The sequence below is a fragment of the Pogona vitticeps genome, chromosome 1, assembly GCF_051106095.1.
Source record: "Pogona vitticeps strain Pit_001003342236 chromosome 1, PviZW2.1, whole genome shotgun sequence".
NCBI lineage: Eukaryota > Metazoa > Chordata > Lepidosauria > Squamata > Agamidae > Pogona > Pogona vitticeps.
The window spans coordinates 333,783,825-333,802,067 of record NC_135783.1 but is presented as its reverse complement, the minus strand read 5'-3'; the positions used below and the strand labels follow the sequence as shown (position 1 = coordinate 333,802,067).

General features: G+C 41.2%; 1 protein-coding gene across 1 annotated transcript in view; it reads left to right on the top strand.

Annotated features, from left to right (window-relative positions):
- The window catches only part of SYNE3 (spectrin repeat containing nuclear envelope family member 3), a 172,427-nt gene that overhangs the window by 105,935 nt on the left and 48,249 nt on the right, over positions 1–18,243 (top strand). The window lies entirely within an intron of this gene.

Here is an 18,243-nt window from a genome sequence, read left to right as displayed (position 1 = left end):
TGCACAGTCGGTGGTCATGTTGGCAGGAAGGTTCTGAAAACTATAGCTAAAAATACAGAAATGTCCCCACGCTTGATACCAGGAGATGATATAAAACAGGTGATTTCTGGAGCATTTTTGCAGACCTCTACACCTCCCCACTCAGCCCTTGGAAGCATCCAACCAAAGAGCCATGAACAAATAGAGAGAGGAGGAAAGGAGGAAAAGGAGGAATGGAAGTCTAAATTTAGTGAATACATATTAATGAGATAATTATCCCCCTCAAAACTGCAAATTGTGTGTGAACTTTGCAAGAGGTCATGATAGCTACAATACTAACAGCCTGATCTGTGTGTCAGATTACTTTAGAAGCAGGTGATGTTTATCTCCATGCTGGGAAATGCTTCACCTGCTTATTTCTGAGATTGAAGTAGAAGCCAGAATCCTGTTGCTTAGTCTCATACCCTGTTTCCCCAAAAATAACTCCTTATCTGAAAATAAGCCCTAGTATGATTTTTCAGGATGCTTGTAATATAAGCCCTACCCCAAAAATAAGCCCAAGTTAAGTGAAACCCCACCCTCCACCCTTGTGCAGAAACCAGAAGAAGATGAAATGACTGTATTTGAATGAAGGTAGATGTTTGTACATGAAAAAAAATCCCCTGAAAATAAGCCCTAGTGCGTTTTTTGGAGCAAAAATTAATATAAGACCCTGTCTTATTTTCGGGGAAACATGGTATATTGCACTAGAGTAGGCTCATTGAATCAATAGGGATTTAGTCAGTCAGCTCCTCTTTAAATTTAATTGATTCAAATAAGCCTTCTCTAACATAGTAAGTTGCAGTTAGAGTAGGCCTAGTTGAATCAATGGAACATATGGAGGATGTGACTCACCAAATCCTATTAAGTAGACCTACTCTAGAGCAATTTACTATGCTAAAGAACAGGCTTTTGGTTAGAGAATTACAAACACAAAAACAGGCTGATTTGGAGCCATTTTAAAAGGGTGGGGGAGGGAGAAAGAGGGTTATTTTACCTTCCATATTTCAGGTGACAGCTGACTTCTTCCTCAGGAGTGTCCATACAGTTAATACGATACAAAATAATGACAAATGCAACCAATAAAATAAATGCCCTTTCAGTGCCTAGCTCTTTTCAGTTTGATCTTGGACACATAATGCGGAGAAAAGATGACAAGGCTGGCACTTCAACCAGCACTGGAAGCAAGACAGAGTCTTCCCTCTTATCTGAGGGCAGCCTGCTGGTTTAGGCTGTAAAGCCTATACAACACTTACCCCAAGAGAGGAGAGACGGGGGGGGGGAGAACCTCAGAAAATTAAAATAAGGGGCTTTCACTACTGGCCCCTCCCACTTGCCACCCAAGGCAGCTGATTCACTCTGTCTAACGGCAGAGGACATCTCAGCCTCATGTTATAGGTCATCTCTTCTTTACTGAAACTTCAAATAGGCAACTTTGATCAATCCTCTGTATAGTTTTACCTCTCGTCAAGCAGCAAAATATCGTGCTAACCCGAGTATGGGAGACGTGACTGTCGTAGGGTTTTAGAGCATGGAGTGATCATAGGAGGCATAACAAGACATTCTTTCCATGCACATAGGTCAGGGCAGAATAACCACAACCTCACGTTAGCATTTCAATGGCATGTTAATTTTTTAAAAAAATATATATTAAGAAAGCTAAATTTGAAACACATTGCCCCACCCCCTCTGTCTCAGTACTCACAATTTTTTGAATATTGCAGCAAATCCAAAATCTCCATTCTAACCAGCCATCGTAAGTCAATAAATGGAACTTTTCAATCTTCCTTGAATGTGATTGATAAAGAAATGATACACATCACAACGTTCCTACAACACACAGTGAAGATGCTCAGGACAGAAGGAAATTATAGATACAAAGGAAAGAACTAGTTTTCTCCATGTCCAGCTACATTGATTTGCAGTTCTAATTCTTGGGTGAGGTATTGCAACAAACACTTGTACTTTTTCCCACCACTCTTTACTCTGCTCTAAAGAATCATCACAGAATCATCATAGAATCATAGAATAGTGAAGTTGGAAGGGGCCTATAAGGACACCAAAACCAACCCCTTGCTCAATGCAGCAATAGAAATCATAGGATATCTACCAGGTGGTTTTCTAAGTTTCTCTTGAATGCCTCCAGTATTGGAGCACTCACCACCTCTTGAGGTAACTGGTTCCACTCTTTTAGTGCTCTAACAGTTAGGAAGTTTTTCCTGATATTCAACTGAAATCTGGCTTTCTTTAACTTGAGCCCATTGTTGCTTGTCCTGCACTCTGGGATGATCGAAAACAGTCACCCCAGATATGTACACATATCCCAGATCCAGTTTATATTTTCACATTTGTCCTAACACACTTCACATCTCTAATTAAAACTATAGTATGGTATTAAAATGAAACTACCTGAGCCAAAGACCTACCTCTAAGAGAGAAGTTAAGAGTCTTGTTCAGTTGAATAATTCTAACCTTTAAATAAAAGTAAGATAGATAATTAAACACCAAGGCCTAAAAGAGCAGCAGTTTTGATGATGTACATCTGGTACATAGAAACAGGCAGAGGATGTTTCTTGTGGCTCTTCTGCACTGCATACCTTATCAACAATCTAATCACTTGCAGGAACACTGTCACCCTTGAATTAATGAGAGGGACCTGAACTGGCAGCACATTGAGATGTGATCAGGGTGTTTTCTCCCTGTCTTGGCATGCAAATACACCTCCCTTCTGTAATTCAAAATGTTTATGCATATAAATGTGCATCGCCTGAGGCTTTAGGAATGCAGAACTATGCAATTTGAAAGGCAGTGTTTGTTTTCTGTTTTTTAAACCCATATCTTGAATGCTTAGATTTTCAGCTGAGCTGCATGCTAGATGAAATGACCATACTCCAGGAACAATCCCAAATTGGATCTAGCCCCAAACTTTGGAAGATCTTGATCTAATATATGTATTTTAATGGACCATGACACCGTAAAGTAAAAATGGTAATTGTTCTCCATACCTGTTTTATAGGAATTGCCAGAGTTACGACGATCAGTATAGATTAAATTCCGTTAAAAAGTGGATTTGCGGCGGGGAAAATGTGTTCTCACAAAGTCCATGACCTTCTTTGCATGAACACAACACTTACGTATAGAGAGGTCAACTCTGAGCAGCCTTTCCCCAACCTGGCATCTTCCAGACATCTTGGACTGCAACTGCCATCATCCCTTATCACACTGAATGAATGAACCTGTCAGTTTACATTCATTTTTTAAAAATAATTGTTTTTTCCCATCGGAAAACCAATTATAACTGTAGACAAAACCGTCTGTTTCTCCTTCTTCCAGATTCAAATATTTGAAATCTCAAGTCTTTTCCATCTTATTTTTGAAGAAACTTGTAGATTTTGGTAGATGGTTGCATTCTTTCTTTTAAAGAACCAAACATTTCCCACTCCAGCTGGTTCTCACTCAGTCTTATAGCCAATACAGCCATGCCAGCCGCGGTTGATGGAAGTTGCAATCTGACACATGTGGAGGACATGAGACTGAAGAGGATTGGTATATGGCTTAAGAGTGTGTTTGCTTCCTTGATGGGTTGGTTGGTTGTGTGTTTGTTTTGTCTTTCACTGCTTCTTAGTCAGTTCTATCCCCAATATAGGGGCTAAATAGCATTTTTTGCAAAAAGTTGAGAAGATAGAGAAAATGAGCATCCATAACCATGTGCATACCCCCTGGGCAGGCAACCCTTGAGTGTCTTGGAGGATAATAGGGAGGAGGAGGAGAAGGGAGGGAGAGAGAGAGAGAGAGAAGGAAAGAAACTTAAGTTTCCCTCTTTGTGTGGCTTTTTGAGCTTGTAGACCATAGCCTTTTAGTCCCAAGATTCAGCTGTAGTTTTCAGAGTTCCTGTTTTCAAAAAAGTTTTTCCAACTGTGCAAATCCAGACCCTGGGGAAGTAACTATTTTCATCTCAACTCCCAGAGTCCGCAGTCATCATAATTTCGCCCTCTGGGAAAACTATCAGCCTAGCCCTTCAATGGACATACACACCCACAGATTGCAATTTCCTGTGCTGTATTTAATTGGTACAATGAATGGATGACAAAAAAAAACAAAAAAGATGTGTTTGCTATGGTGATCCATAGAATTAAAACAAAACTGATAATCTAGATGTGAGCAAAACCAATTAGGATTTATTATTCATCTGACATATCCAGTCTATCTTGGAACTTAGTTTAATCTGCATAGCACAAAATACCTAGTCAAATTGTGAAGGGCTTGTTTACACTTACATTTGCAGTGCAATAAGCTCCGTTCTAAATGGAATTGATTCAGAAATCATGTGGAGGTCCCGTGATATTTGGTTGGAGTCAAGGTTCTCTCTAAGGTGGACGTGCGCGTGCGCAGCTGTCTTCCTCCCTCCGCGTAGTCGAGAGAGGCGGAGCGCTGCACAGTGGAGTTGAAAGTTAGAGGGTATGTTGGATTGAGTGTATGCACTCTTGTGAAAATTTTTAATTTGTTTTAAGTTGTTTTGTATCTCAGTTGAGAGAAGGGAACTGGCTTTGTGGTGAAGAAAGGGAAAAGGGGAGACAAAAAAGGGATCCAACCATGGATCCTCATGAATTCACATGATTTCATAAGATCTGCCCTAAAACACTGTGAATTCATAGGTCCCATTTATACCCACAGAACATCTCACAGAAATGAAGGGTACATCGCTTTGCAGTGGTACACAAAGAGCGATCCAAGCATGGATCCTCATGAATCCACAGGATTATAACAGGGTCTGCCCTAAACCACTGCCCAATCTTTGGATGGTGCCTATGACCAAGAGTGGTTTGGGGATGATCCTATATAAAAATAATGTGGATCCATGAGGATCTGTACCTCAGATCCATTTTTTAATTATTATTATTTTTTAAAAATTGCCCAAAGACGGCTCCTAGCTCTGCCAACCCTCCACCTCAGGTTTTTGCATTTGGCTTCCTCAGGATAGGACAGACTTGCTCTCAATTGCCCCCCCTCTCTCATACACACACACACACACAGAGGGGGGGAAGTGACATTTAGGGGCTGGTGTCAGCTGCCTAGTTTCTCAAGCATCCCCGCTGGTTTTTCCAGTATTCTCTCTGCCTCTTTTAAACTTTGTTCTAAGAAAAGCGACATAGGAAGGGAAAATGTCAATGGATGACTAAGGCAAGGAAAGGAAGAAAGGCGAAAGAAGATGAGGAATAAAGGAATAAAATGCTTCCCCTCTGCTCCTGGATTGTTCCTGGCACCCAGAGAAATTCAGGGTGAGCAGGGGAAAGAGGCAGTGTGGCACCACCTCACCTCTTCCTTCCAGGAGGCAACCGTGAGATCTGGGCTGGTAAACAAAAAGCCTTCCTCCTACCCATCTCTCCTCCTTCCCTGGCAGAGGAGGGACGGAGGAATTAAAATAACACTGATGGTTGTTGTGGGTTTTTCGGGCTCTTTGGCCGTGTTCTGAAGGTTGTTCTTCCTGACGTTTCACCAGTCTCTGTCCTGAAAAGAAAAACATGAGTTTTCAGGAGGGAACACCAAGGGTTTTGTGTACATCATGGAGATACCTTTTAAGAAAACAATTAAAACTTGCTAGCCCTAGTTCGAAGCAACCAACATGAATTTGACACAACTACAGGAGGCAGTGGAAGATAGGAGGGCCTGGCATGCTCTGGTCCATGGGGTCACGAAGAGTCGGAAACGACTAAACGACTAGACGAGCCCTAGTTCAAATCCCATTTTTGTTGGTAATGGGATCAAGCTTCCATGCTTTCCCCTTCCTTTCTTTCTTTTTTTACCATATGACGAAGTGTTCTGTAGAACTGGAAAGCTTGTATTTTCAATAAATTTACAGTTGACCCTAAAAAGACATTGTGGATTTTAGATTTTGTAGTAAACCAATTAAGAAATAAAGGGCATTTTATATACTCTGATTTTCAGGAAGGGTGAGGAAGATTTAGGGAAACAATCCAGCTGTTCTGATTTAACTGTGCTTAGATTCTTTAGCTTCAAAGGATTAAGGGAGCCATTCTGATCCCAGGGGAGGCTGCATCAAAGAGATGCCAGCCAAACTGGACACAAGATTGATGCAGAGAACTAATGCTCTTCCCCTGCCTGCTATTCTGAGTTTTCAGCATTGTTCTGGACAGAGATCTGCCACCCAAAAGAAGCCCAATGAACTGTAAGGGGATTGCCTGAGGGCAGCAGGGAAGACCTGCTTGGCATCCAACATCCCAGCTGGCTCGGAGACATTCCACCTTATTGCATTAATCCAGCAAGAACAGCTGTTACTGCTCAGCTAGTCTGTCATTTTGCCCACTCAAGACCTAGAGATGGTTTGTCTGCTGAGCCCATGATCACTTTAGCAGCTGCTACATCTTTTAATCCCCACCCTCTGCTGATAGAGACGATGGTTTTCGGATTGCTTTGGCTATCTTGTTCGATTTTTGTCATGTATTACAGAATTAAGTATTTTCCATTTTAAGCTCAATCAGAGTCAAACTTTTATAATGCAAAAGAGGTACATTCCAAACCATTCGGATTCTGCCATTCCTCTGTGCAAATTTTAAAAAGCTTCTGTTGCAGTCTTCATTTTGGCTGGGGAATGGTTAAATCTCCGCCTTTTAAAAGAAAATAAAATACAATAAATCAACTTAAGTTCTGTTCAGTTTAAAACTTGAGTGTGTTTTTAGTAAGGCATTATGAGAACTCCCTAGAGTAAAACTTATCTTGGAAATGCTGAAACTGACCTGCAGTCTAAATGGCACCATGATAACTGTTCATTTGGATTCACAAGCAATCCATCGTGAGTTTCTTTGCTTTAGCAATGGAAAAGTCTAACTGGATACGTGTTTTGTGCAAGCTGCCTCCTAAGGAAAAAGGAAGACTATAAACCTAAACAGGAATCCCAGGATGGGAAAAGCCACTTCTAAAACAGGACTCTGTCAGCCTGAACGTAGCTTGAAAAAATGATGTGGTTGCTGTGATATACCCATGTATTAATTTTGGTCACTTGTCAAACAGGTATTGCAGATTTTCGAAACAATTAAGATACAGTTGTTGTGGGTTTTTCAGGCTCTTTGGCCGTGTTCTGAAGGTTGTTCTTCCTAACGTTTCGCCAGTCTCTGTGGCCGGCATCTTCAGAGGACACAGAGTGCTGTCCTCTGAAGATGCCAGCCACAAGACTGGCGAAATGTTAGGAAGAACAACCTTCAGAACATGGCGAAAGAGCCCGAAAAACCCACAACAACCATTAGATCCCGGCCATGAAATCCTTTGTGAATAAATTAAGAAATGTTTGCTTCTTCATGTGCCCAAGTAGTTGTCATGGTGTGATTAGAACTCCCCCGCACCATTTTCTTTCTTTCTTTCTTTCTTTCTTTCTTTCTTTCTTTCTTTCTTTCTTTCTTTCTTTCTTCCTTCCTTCCTTCCTTCCTTCCTTCCTTCCTTCCTTCCTTCCTTCCTTCCTTCCTTCCTTCCTTCCTTCCTTCCTTCCTTCCTTCCTTCCTTCCTTCCTTCCTTCCTTCCTTCCTTCCTTCCTTCCTTCCTTCCTTCCTTCCTTCCTTCCTTCCTTCCTTCCTTCCTTCCTTCCTTCCTTCCTTTTTCTTTCTTTCTTTCTTTCTTTCTTTCTGATTTGGAGTATTTATTATTTAATATATTTTTACCTCGCCTTTCTCCTTAAACGGGACCCAAGGTGGTTTGCATCATTAAAATACAATATTTAATGCTAAAAACAATAAGTATACAAATATTTAAAAGGAGCAAACAAATACCACTCTGAGAAATGGTAAACAATAGCAATACAGTACTAAAACAAAACAAAAACACTCGAGGAACTAAAGCAATTCATTTAAAAACCCCACTCGGGCAAGCCAGTCACTGAGGGAAAGTTTGTCTGAAGAGAAAGGCCTTTGCCTGCTTGCAGAAGGACAGCAAAGATGGGGGCAGCTTAGTCTCCTGTGGGAGGGAGTTCCAAAGTCTGAGAGCAGCAACAGAGAAGGCTCTCTCCTGTGTTCCCCTCAGATGCACCTGTGAAGTAGTGGCACTGTATTACAGGCTGGAGAAGGATGTAACCCTTTGCCCCCATCCCACAACCCTTCAGTAGTTTTCCCCTCCCTTTCTGCCTCTTTGCCATACAGTGGGGTCTTGACTTGAGAACTTAATCCGTATTGGAAGGCGGTTCTCAAGTCAAAAAGTTCTCAGGTCAAATCTGCATTTCCCACAGGAATGCATTGAAAACCATTTGATCCGTATCTGCTCTTTTCCGTCCATAGAAACTAATGGGAAGCTGCTATTCCGCCTTCAACCACTAGAGGGGGATATTTTGTTTCTTTTTTTTCTTAGGTCAAGAAAGGTTCAGGGAAGGCAGGGAAAATACAGTCCAGGCAGTACCAGGCAGTCCGAAGACTGTCTCCCAATCCACTCTCTAAACGCTGGGAGGAGTGAGGAAGCAGACAGGCACCCTTTTCACTGGCCAACAGTTAACTGAAAGTTCACATTTTGCACTTTCCCTGCCTCCCACGTGGGTTTTTTTCAGTTCTTAACTCAAATCTAAGTATGTAAGTCAAGTCAATATTTTCCTATGAGAGTGGTTCTTAAGTCAAAATGTTCTTAACTGAAGCTGTTCTTAAGTCAAGACCCCACTGTATCTCCTAGTCCTTCTTTACCATCCCTCCTGATCCTTGATGAGCTCTTTATCTAGGCTGTGGTTTGCCTAGTGGAAGGCTTTAAAAAGGCCACAATCCGCCCTCCCTCTCTGTGTCTCTTCATTTATTATGACCGCCCAGCTTGATCTGTTCTAGCTCTAAGCCAGACAGGTTGGTCTGAAAGGACGAGGAAGAGGTGCTTCTTTTGTACTAGTTTGGGCTTCCAGATCTTAGAGTGGTAGCTAAAGTCTCAGGGAGTTCCAGGTGGAAGACGAATCTCAGGGTGAACAGAATCAATGGCAAAAAGTTTGCTGTGGGGCTCTGAGGTGGCTTTAAGGTCTTAGCACAATGCGAAGGCTTTCAAACCCCTCAGGCAAAATGCTGAAAATGCTTGCAACCAGTGTAGCTGCTGGCCACATATCACCATCTGCTGGGCCACCCCTTAGCTCAGGCCTTCCTTATTACCTAGTTAGCCAAGTTTAACTTAGATTTGGAGCCATCTGGGGCCCCATTTCCTCCATCAAGTGTAGCCCAGCCATTTGCTGCCTTGTCGCTGTGAGCACTTGTGCAGTAACAAGGATCTACCTTCTCACGTCTGGTTGTGCCATCTCACCAAATCTGTTGATGTCCCATTGACCGAATCAGTGGCTGTTACTCTAATGGGCAACGTTGAGAAGCTCTGAAGTGTCCCTTGGTGTGTATTAACCTTCACTTGTGGCCATTTTTGTGGGGAAAGGAGATGAGGAGAATCATTCTGATCCATTGTTATGTGGGTCTACTCCATCCTACTCTGTCCCTTCACGTGTTTTAAGCTACAGAACATCTGTCCTACATGGACACTCCAGTTTAGATACCTGGTGCTGTTGTCAAATCAGAAAAGGAATGGTACTGCTATATTCAAATATGGCTCTCTTACTTCCATTTTATTACATGTATTTGCCAGCTCAAGCATGCTTTTTGAAGCCTGAGGTTTTCTGCTGGAAGTTTGTGAAAGCACAGCAGTTAGGCATCAGTGGTATAGCAGGATCATTTTCTCCCAAAAATGAATGAATGGTACTAATACTAAGCAAGATGTTGGAGTGACAAAGCTATAATCAGCAAGCTCTTTACAAGCCATTGATTGACTGCGTCTTCTGAAATGAATGAAAATTGGTTCCACAATTGTGTAACCAACTGTTCAAGGAAAAGAAACTGGCAAATATTTTGTCCCTACCCACGGGCCCAGTGCTCATACCTCTGGAGCTAAAGCTTTTCTGTACTCATGAGTTATTATCTGGAGAAATGTATTGTCCATGCAACAGAGACTGACAAAAAATCTGAGCATACCCACTGTCATTTCCAGTAAGTGTGAAACTTTGCACACTTTGGATTGCACTGAAGATACATGTGTCTTTTTTGCTCCATAAGCAGAGCTTAACCACAGCCTATAATAGGATCTGCTTATAATATAAAATGTCATGATTGCAACATGTAAAGAAAGGTGGCACTCCACATCCATATCATTTTCATGCAGAAATTTTTATTTTAGAAGAATGCTTTCAGAGAAAGGGAGAGAGTTTTGAGCTGGTTGTTACTTTCAAAGAATGCCAAGTTCTTGTTCATTTCATCTTTGTTGTTGGGGTTTTGCTGGATTTGATCCTCTTCTTGTTATGGGAGTGGATTTGGTTGCTTGAGATTTTCATTTTAGTGTTGTTTTGTCCTGACATTACATAGTTACCTATAGATTTATGTTTGAATTATTGGAGTCTTCAGCCTTTGAAGAGGAATTTGAAAGCAAGTTGTCAAGACATAGAGGGGTGTATGCAAGAACTTTCCTGTTTTATACTAGCTTGACTAGTTTGGCCTCTCCTGAAGGATTCTGGGGATTGTAGTTTGCATTGGCATAAATCACAGTTATGAACTGCTGCTAGTTAATGAGGCACTACTTGTATCCCTTGTTGCACACCAGTTTATGTGACTGATGCATGACAAGCCATACAAGTCTAACTAGCAATTTGCCGTTTTGGCCACTCTCCCTCATTTCCTTGTCCTCCTGCATATGTGAGGCTTTGAACACAGTACGTAGTAGCTTTGAACATTTTGCTTCTCCTCATCACCACAGCCCTCTGCCCACTAACTGGATAAATATAACAACAGAATAATATGATAAATATAATAACAGAATGCTTGTAAACATGTAAACGTCCTTCAGATGGGGGAAAGACTTGGCCTGTATCTTCAGTCATGGTGAGATGCAGTTTCATGGATGGAGAGATCAATGGGACGTAAGACATGGAAAGTAAAATAAGAGGGTCCTGCACCAGAGACTTAAGTTTCATATGTAAGAAACAGATACAGCATGCTACCATTTCTGGTATCAATTTTCTCAATTTTCAGGGCTTAATATATGTATTACGTATCTGCTCTGGAGGTTCTTATTTCTCTCACTTCACATTCTACACATTCAGACATCTGCTTAATTTACTCTATCTCCATGTTGTTGCTGCCTTTCTCAGCATCTCATAATTTGACATGTATGTTTGGTACATTTTTTCCCTCATGCATGCATTGTTGTACATATTTTTCCCACTGTGTGTAAATTCTGAATGGTGCACATTTCAGCCATTCATATGTTATAAATATGCACATAGCCATGTGGCCAAAACCCTAGTTTGCAGCATGAGGGCAGTTGTGCAAGCATTTTTCACCCTTTTCCAGCTGCCAACAGTGCAGGTAAATGATTGTGCAAGTAGACTGGGCACATGGTGGATGGCCAGCAAGATGCTTCTTACTGCTTCTGCGACTTTCCCTGTGCAACAGGATTCTGGCCTAAATGTTTAATTCATCCAGAACACACCACACATCTTGCCAAGAAGCACATTTCTGAGGGTGGGTATGCTGCAGTAATGGACTTCCCTGGCACAGTGCTATGTTGGGCAGAATTTCCCTACAGCTTAATTCTGACATTCTTGTCATCCAGTCTTAACTCTGTTCCAAGGCACAAAAGCCTACCAATTCCCAGGAAAAAATATATCAGAATCCAAATATGTGAACCAACTTTGGTGGCACTTGTCCTCTACAGAGATGCCTGCTTAAAGTGTTGCTCTGAAGTCAAAGCAAGCAAGAATCCTGTCACAGTTTAAAGGCTAGCAAGTAAATTGTGGAACAAGCTTTTTTTGCAGTATTTACATCATTAGTTCTGGACTATAAAGGTCATGCCTACAAGATATGTATTTTTAAAGGTTACTTGTAACTCTTAGGGGGCTTCTGGAAAAGATGTTTCATGTACAGTTGCCCTGCTTCAAACATAAAAGGCTGTTTCCTCTTTGTAATCCTATATTTTCCCACCATGTTTTGCTATCTTACTGGGGTGGGGTGGGGGGGACACTCTTAAGGTGAAATGGCTGGAATGCCTTTCAAGAGCTGCTACCCTGTTTCCCCAAAAATAAGGCCTAACCTGAAAATAAGCCCTAGTATGATTTTATGATTTTTCAGGATACAGTGGACCCTCTACTTAAGGAATTAATCCGTATTGGAATGGTGGCTGCAAGTCGAAAAGTCTGTAAGTCGAATCTCCATTGACCTACAATGCTCTGAAAACCGATTAATCCCATAACCAGTGGTTTTTATTCTATTTTTATTCTATTTTGGTTTTTTTCTGGTCTGTAAGTCGATTCTCTGGCTGCAAGTCAAATCTAAATTTTGCAGCCAGAGAAGTCTGTAACTCGAAAAGTCTGTAAGTCGAGCCGTCTGTAAGTCGAGGGTCCACTGTACTCATAATATAAGCCCTACCCAAAAACTAAGCCCCAGTTAAGAGAAACTCTGCCCTCCACCATTGTGCGAGAACCAGATGACATGACTATATTTGAATAAAAGTAGATTGTTGTCCATGGAAAAAATAAAACATCCCCTGAAAATAAGCCCTAATGGGTCTTTTGGAGCAAAAATTAATATAAGACCCCGTCTTATTTTCAGGGAAACATGGTAAGAAGTCTAGTGGTTTAAGTATCTGGCTGCAGAGCCAGAGGTTGGGAGTTTGATTCCCCAGTGGGCCTCTTTGACAGGCTGGACTGGATGAGCCATAGAATCCCATGCAGCTCTGCAATTCAAAGATGATTATACTATTAATTGGTAGCATTACACACCATCAGGATGGAAGCACCCTTTGTTGTCTGGGGTACATTTCTGGAATTTGCGAACATAGAAACAGCATAAATCTCTGTAACAAACTGGACCATAGTTCCGAAATCCTGGAATCTTAACTTGTGCCTTGTGGTCTCCTGAAATGCTGCATACTATCTGTGGGTAGAAATATTGGAAGGATTATTTATGTAAGGGAAGGAGAAATTCTCCAGTAGTTTCTCAAAATTTCTGAGACCTCTTGGCTTAAAACTACTGGAAATCTATTGGCTGAAATCTTGTTGTACAGTTACTCAAGTGGCATAACTTTTGGACATTAAGTGCCATAGGTTAGGAAATATCCATAGGCACAATCTTGCTGAATCACTCAGTATGCAACAGATAATGTCTATGGAGACTTCTTTCTTACAGCAATTCACTTCTATAAGTTATGCTGTTTGTGCAACAGGATTTCAGCCAGAATGTGAACATCTCACATTCTACTACATGGTTTTAACCCAGTAAATAGTCAGATCATAGGATGATTCCTGTCCAGAGATGCAGGAACACTGGACAGTATTTTTGTGTAAGTTCCATGGAAACAAATAGAGTTTTGAATGCAAACAGTGTCTTAGTAGGCTTATGATTCTATTTTATGTTGCAGAGTATCCAGTTTCTGTTGGTAATGCTTCAGCTTAAGCCTGAGCTTCCTTGATTTTATTTGCTATGGCACGCAAGAAGTCAAATGCTCTTTGTTTTATCTCATCCTCCCCCTCCCTTTTTTTAGTATCAATTGCAAAGTACTTGTCTTACCTAACGTTCTGATTTATGCAAACTGAATAATGATAGCTGAGGGAAAGGGAAGAAGATTAAGGGTTAATCACAGTTTAGCCCCACTGCCCCACACCTCCCTATTTGCCAGGAGCCATGCCCACTGCCTCTGAGCATGCACCTGCCTATCAGCTGGGCAGTGAGCGCAAGCACAGAGGCATTGGGCCCAGCTTCCCGGTGATGGGGGCTGGAGGGCATTCCCTTTTGCCGAGGCAAAACAAAGTGCTGAAAAAGTTTGGATCCTCACATTGGGTCACGAACCAAACCACAAACCAGCCCTGTTTGTCAGTTTTGCTGGTTCACAGTTTGATTTGTGCCCACCGCTAGTTATAGACCATCTTTCCGAATTAATCACACATCATTCCACACTGAAAGTATATACAGTGGTGCCTCACAAAACGAATTTAATTCATTCCGCGGTTAATATTGTCTTGCGAAAAATTCATCTTGCGAAACGCATTTTCCCATAGGAATGCATTGAAATCTAATTAATGTGTCCCTATGGGCAAAAAAAAAAGTCAGAACAAAGTCAAATTTGGTTTACAAAGGGTTCATTAAGTGCTCTTTAAAGCCATACCTATTGTGCAGATGGTTTAAAAATTTTCAACCAAAAAACTTTAAATTTTTAAACATCATAGAAAAATATTTAAAAATCAGCAAACACGAGGCAGGAACAAAAAACGGAAAACATTCGTCTTGCGAAGCAGGGCCATAGGAACATTTGTCTTGCGAGTCATCAACCCCCATTGCCAAAACCATTTGTCTTGCGAGTTTTTTGTCCTGCGAGGCATTTGTCTTGCGAGGCACCACTGTATAGATTGATTTCCTGAGCCTGCAAGGAACAGTTCCTTGGTTGTTGTGCACCCCACGGCTGCTAAACGTACATTGCAGCCTGGCCTAAATCTATAGCAGAGACCCGAGACCACAACACAATGCAAGTAGACAATTGCAAAAAAACAAAAAGAAAAACTAGATGCTGGTGCTAGACAGGTTTGCATGAAACAAGGAACAACTTAGTAAAACAAGCCAGATGGCTGATGTTGAGTGTGCATATTCTTTAGCTTCCCTTTAGCAAGCATGGTGCCTATGGTAACAAGCTACCAGGAGAGAGACTTGGTATTCTCTGCCAGCTCCCCCCCCCCAACCTCGCATCACATTATAGCCCTGGGTGCACTTGTACATGAACACTCGTGCTGTAAGAACCACTTCCTTTTCTTCTGTCATATGGCATATAATTTTAAAGAACATTTGTACTTAATTAGGCTCATTTTAACATAAACAGAATTGTAGCCAAATAGCTGTCTCTATACATGTGCGAGCTATCACAGTTTATATCTTCTCCTAGACAGACGTGGTGTAACAGACCTTTCCTTCACCTTTCTGGCTTGATACAGAGAAATGTGGACCAGCCTAATTCCTTCTTGAAACTGTACCCATTTGAAGTTTTGCACTTAAAAAAAAGGAATTTAAAAAAGAGAGAGAGATTGCACTGTACTTTTCATTTAATGTACCTGTGATTTTTATATATATGTAAATGGCTATTGCTTGATGTTGGGAAGGTTTTGAAATGCTTATTTTTTTTTATTCTACTAATAAACATTGGCAGTTTGTAAGCTAGTCCTGCTGTTCTTGTTGCATATATTACCTAGTATGCTGTGAGAAAAGTCACCTGCAAACTCATACAACATTCCAGAGATTAGAGAAAATGCTATGCTGCGTGAATATATAGAATTAAATAAAGATAAAAGATGCTATGTGTGTTACAATAACCAAATTTTAAAGCTTCATAGTTTTAATAACACAAGAAGAGCCCTGTTGGATCAGGCCAAGGGCCCATCTAGTCCACCTTCCTGTATCTCACAGTGGCCCCACCAGATGCCTCTGGGAACACACGAAACCACTAGATACCTGTCTCCTGAAACCCCTTCCCCTGCATCTGGCATTTGGAGGTACCTTCCTTTTAAACCTGGAGATTATACATTCCCACCATGGTTTGTAATCTGCGACGGACATTTCCTCCAGAAATCTGTCCAACCCCCTTTTAAAGGCATCTAGGCCCAATGCCATCACCACATCCTGTGGCAAGGAGTTCCATGGACTAACAACACGCTAGGTAAATAAATCTTTTCTTTTGTCTGTTCTCACCCTCCCAACACTCAATTTGAGTGGATGTCCCCTGGTTTTGGTATTGCGTGAGAGGGAAAAGAGCTTCCCTCTGTCCACTTTATCCACCCCCTGCATAATTTTATACATCTGATGAATGGAATCCACCACTCTGCTGGATACACTATGTAACTAATGCATTTTTCTTAAGAAAATAGCCATTACATCTGTAATAGTTGGCTGGATAGCTCAGTGGTTTAGGTATCCGGCTGCGGAGCCAGGGGGTTGAGTTCAATTCCCCACTGTGCCTCCTACGAGTAGAGTCAGCCTGGGTGGCCTTCGGCAAGCTGCAAAGTCCCAGGATGCTCCCAGAAGAAGGGAATGTAAACTACTTCTGGAAAATCATGAAAAGTCAGAACTGACTTGACAGCCCATGATAATGATGATATGTGTTGTAGAACGTTACAGTGTTAGGCAGATCACAGGATTCAGATGGTACCCATCTAAGAGTTCTTAAAGAATTAAAATGCAACATTGATAAGGTTTTCACAACAATAGGCAATGTGGCTGTGGAGTTCTGGGAGTTGTAGCAAAAAAACAAAACAAAATAAACCTCCCATTTCTGATGATGATTTAGTAGCGTTTTTGCAGTTGTACTTTCAAATAGTTTTTTTAAAGGTTGCTTTCAAATTAGTTTTAAGCAAAGGACTGCTTTCAAATAATGGACAGGCATCCTTCATACAGCCAGTTAAAAAGACCAGTGGGTCATTGGGAGGGAGATTATCACAGCTCACGTATGGAGGTGGCGTGAAATCAACGGGCCATGTAAATTCACCGTTTTAATAGTTGTACTGGATGTATCCAACATGGCAGGTTAATTCTGGCTTTGCTGTGAAGGTGAGCTGAAGTTCTAATTATAAATCACTGGCACATAAGAAATGTGGTTCAGTAGCACCAACTGTACTAACAATATACACCAAATTAAACTGGAGTCCAAAATCAACTGCGTTTCTGAAAACCAGAATTGGAGTTCTACACAAACAGAAATAATTCAGGGCTGAGTCACACCCCATTTTGTCAGGGCTGAACAATATCCATCAATCAAGAGGAGCTCAACTGGGAAATCAGAAAGCAGAGAATGCACATCAAAGTCACTGCTCAACAGTTCTAGCCCATCCGGTAAGTTTTTTCAGGGGAGGGGGTTCTGTCTAGGTGAACCCAATGAGAAAATTGCACAGACATGAAGAGGTTTATAGTTACAGTTCTCTGAAGCGAAGAATCTGTGTCATTGTTGCTAGCTAGGATTTGCTTGCTAGAATTTTACGTTTTTCTTCTTCATCTTCATCTAACATAGCTAATTTATTTACCACTAGGCTTGGGGGTGTATGTAAATGAATGCCTGCGTTCCTCTTGGATGGCATTGAATGGTTAATGCTTTATTCAAAGATAAGCCCAAGGCGTTTCAGTTTTTGCACTTTTAGCCTTCTTCAGGGGCACTGATATTTCCATTCATTTGAAAAGGAGTGAGAGATTGTCCACAAAAATATTCTCAGAAACAGATTCTACATAAGCATGATACCCACTTTACGTCCTGGGACAACCGCCTCTCCTTGCTTGACAGCTTCAGTGGATGTACCGGTCCTTTTTGTTCTTGTTTCATTGAATGGTTAAGTCAGAATTACAGCAACTCACATGGAGACCCGTAGACAAATAATGTATATCTGGGATGCTTAATTAACAATCACATAGACTACAATATATTTAAAAAAGAATTGAGATATCTGGAACAAGCTTCAAAAAGTTGAATAAAATGTTGTGTGACAAACATATATTTTTGAGACTGAGAATGTTAAAAGTATTACATAGGGTCAACTCTCCTAAGGGGATATGAGTTTGGTCTGTTACGAGCGAGATGATCGATAGAATAAATGCTTTTGAAGTGTGGGCATACAGAAGAATCCTTTGTATCCCATGGAGTGATAAAACAGAATGTAGAGGTACTTCATCCAATAGGAAAACAAAAAGAAACAGATTATTAAGAAATGCAAGCTCTCATATTGTCAGAGTACTATACACAATTCATTATGATAAATTATGGTGCCCATTCACAAAGTGATACCGCGCAAGATAAAATCTCAGAATCTGAGTCCTTTTTCCATCAGTTAACTAGTTCTTGCCCAAACAGAAAGCAATTGCCAGGTTCGACAAGTGTGGATGATAGTGAGCAGAAGAGGGTGTCCTGTAGGTCCTTTTGACCGCTGCTATCGGAGTTGTCAACATCCAGGCTGCCCTTTGCTATCTAAAGGTTGGTATCCTTTTTCCTGCTAGCAACATGGGCATGATATTGTGCAACAAAATTGGGCATTTTCCTGACTTTTTGAATCATGGGTACAGAAGAAAAATATCCCACATTCATAAACCAGAGACTGGCTGGGCCTTAATTGAAAACTAGCAAGAGATGATATGCCATGATGACAATCAACCTCAGCAAATGGGATGGCACACACAGAGAAGGAGAAAGAATGTATTAAGATATTTTTCC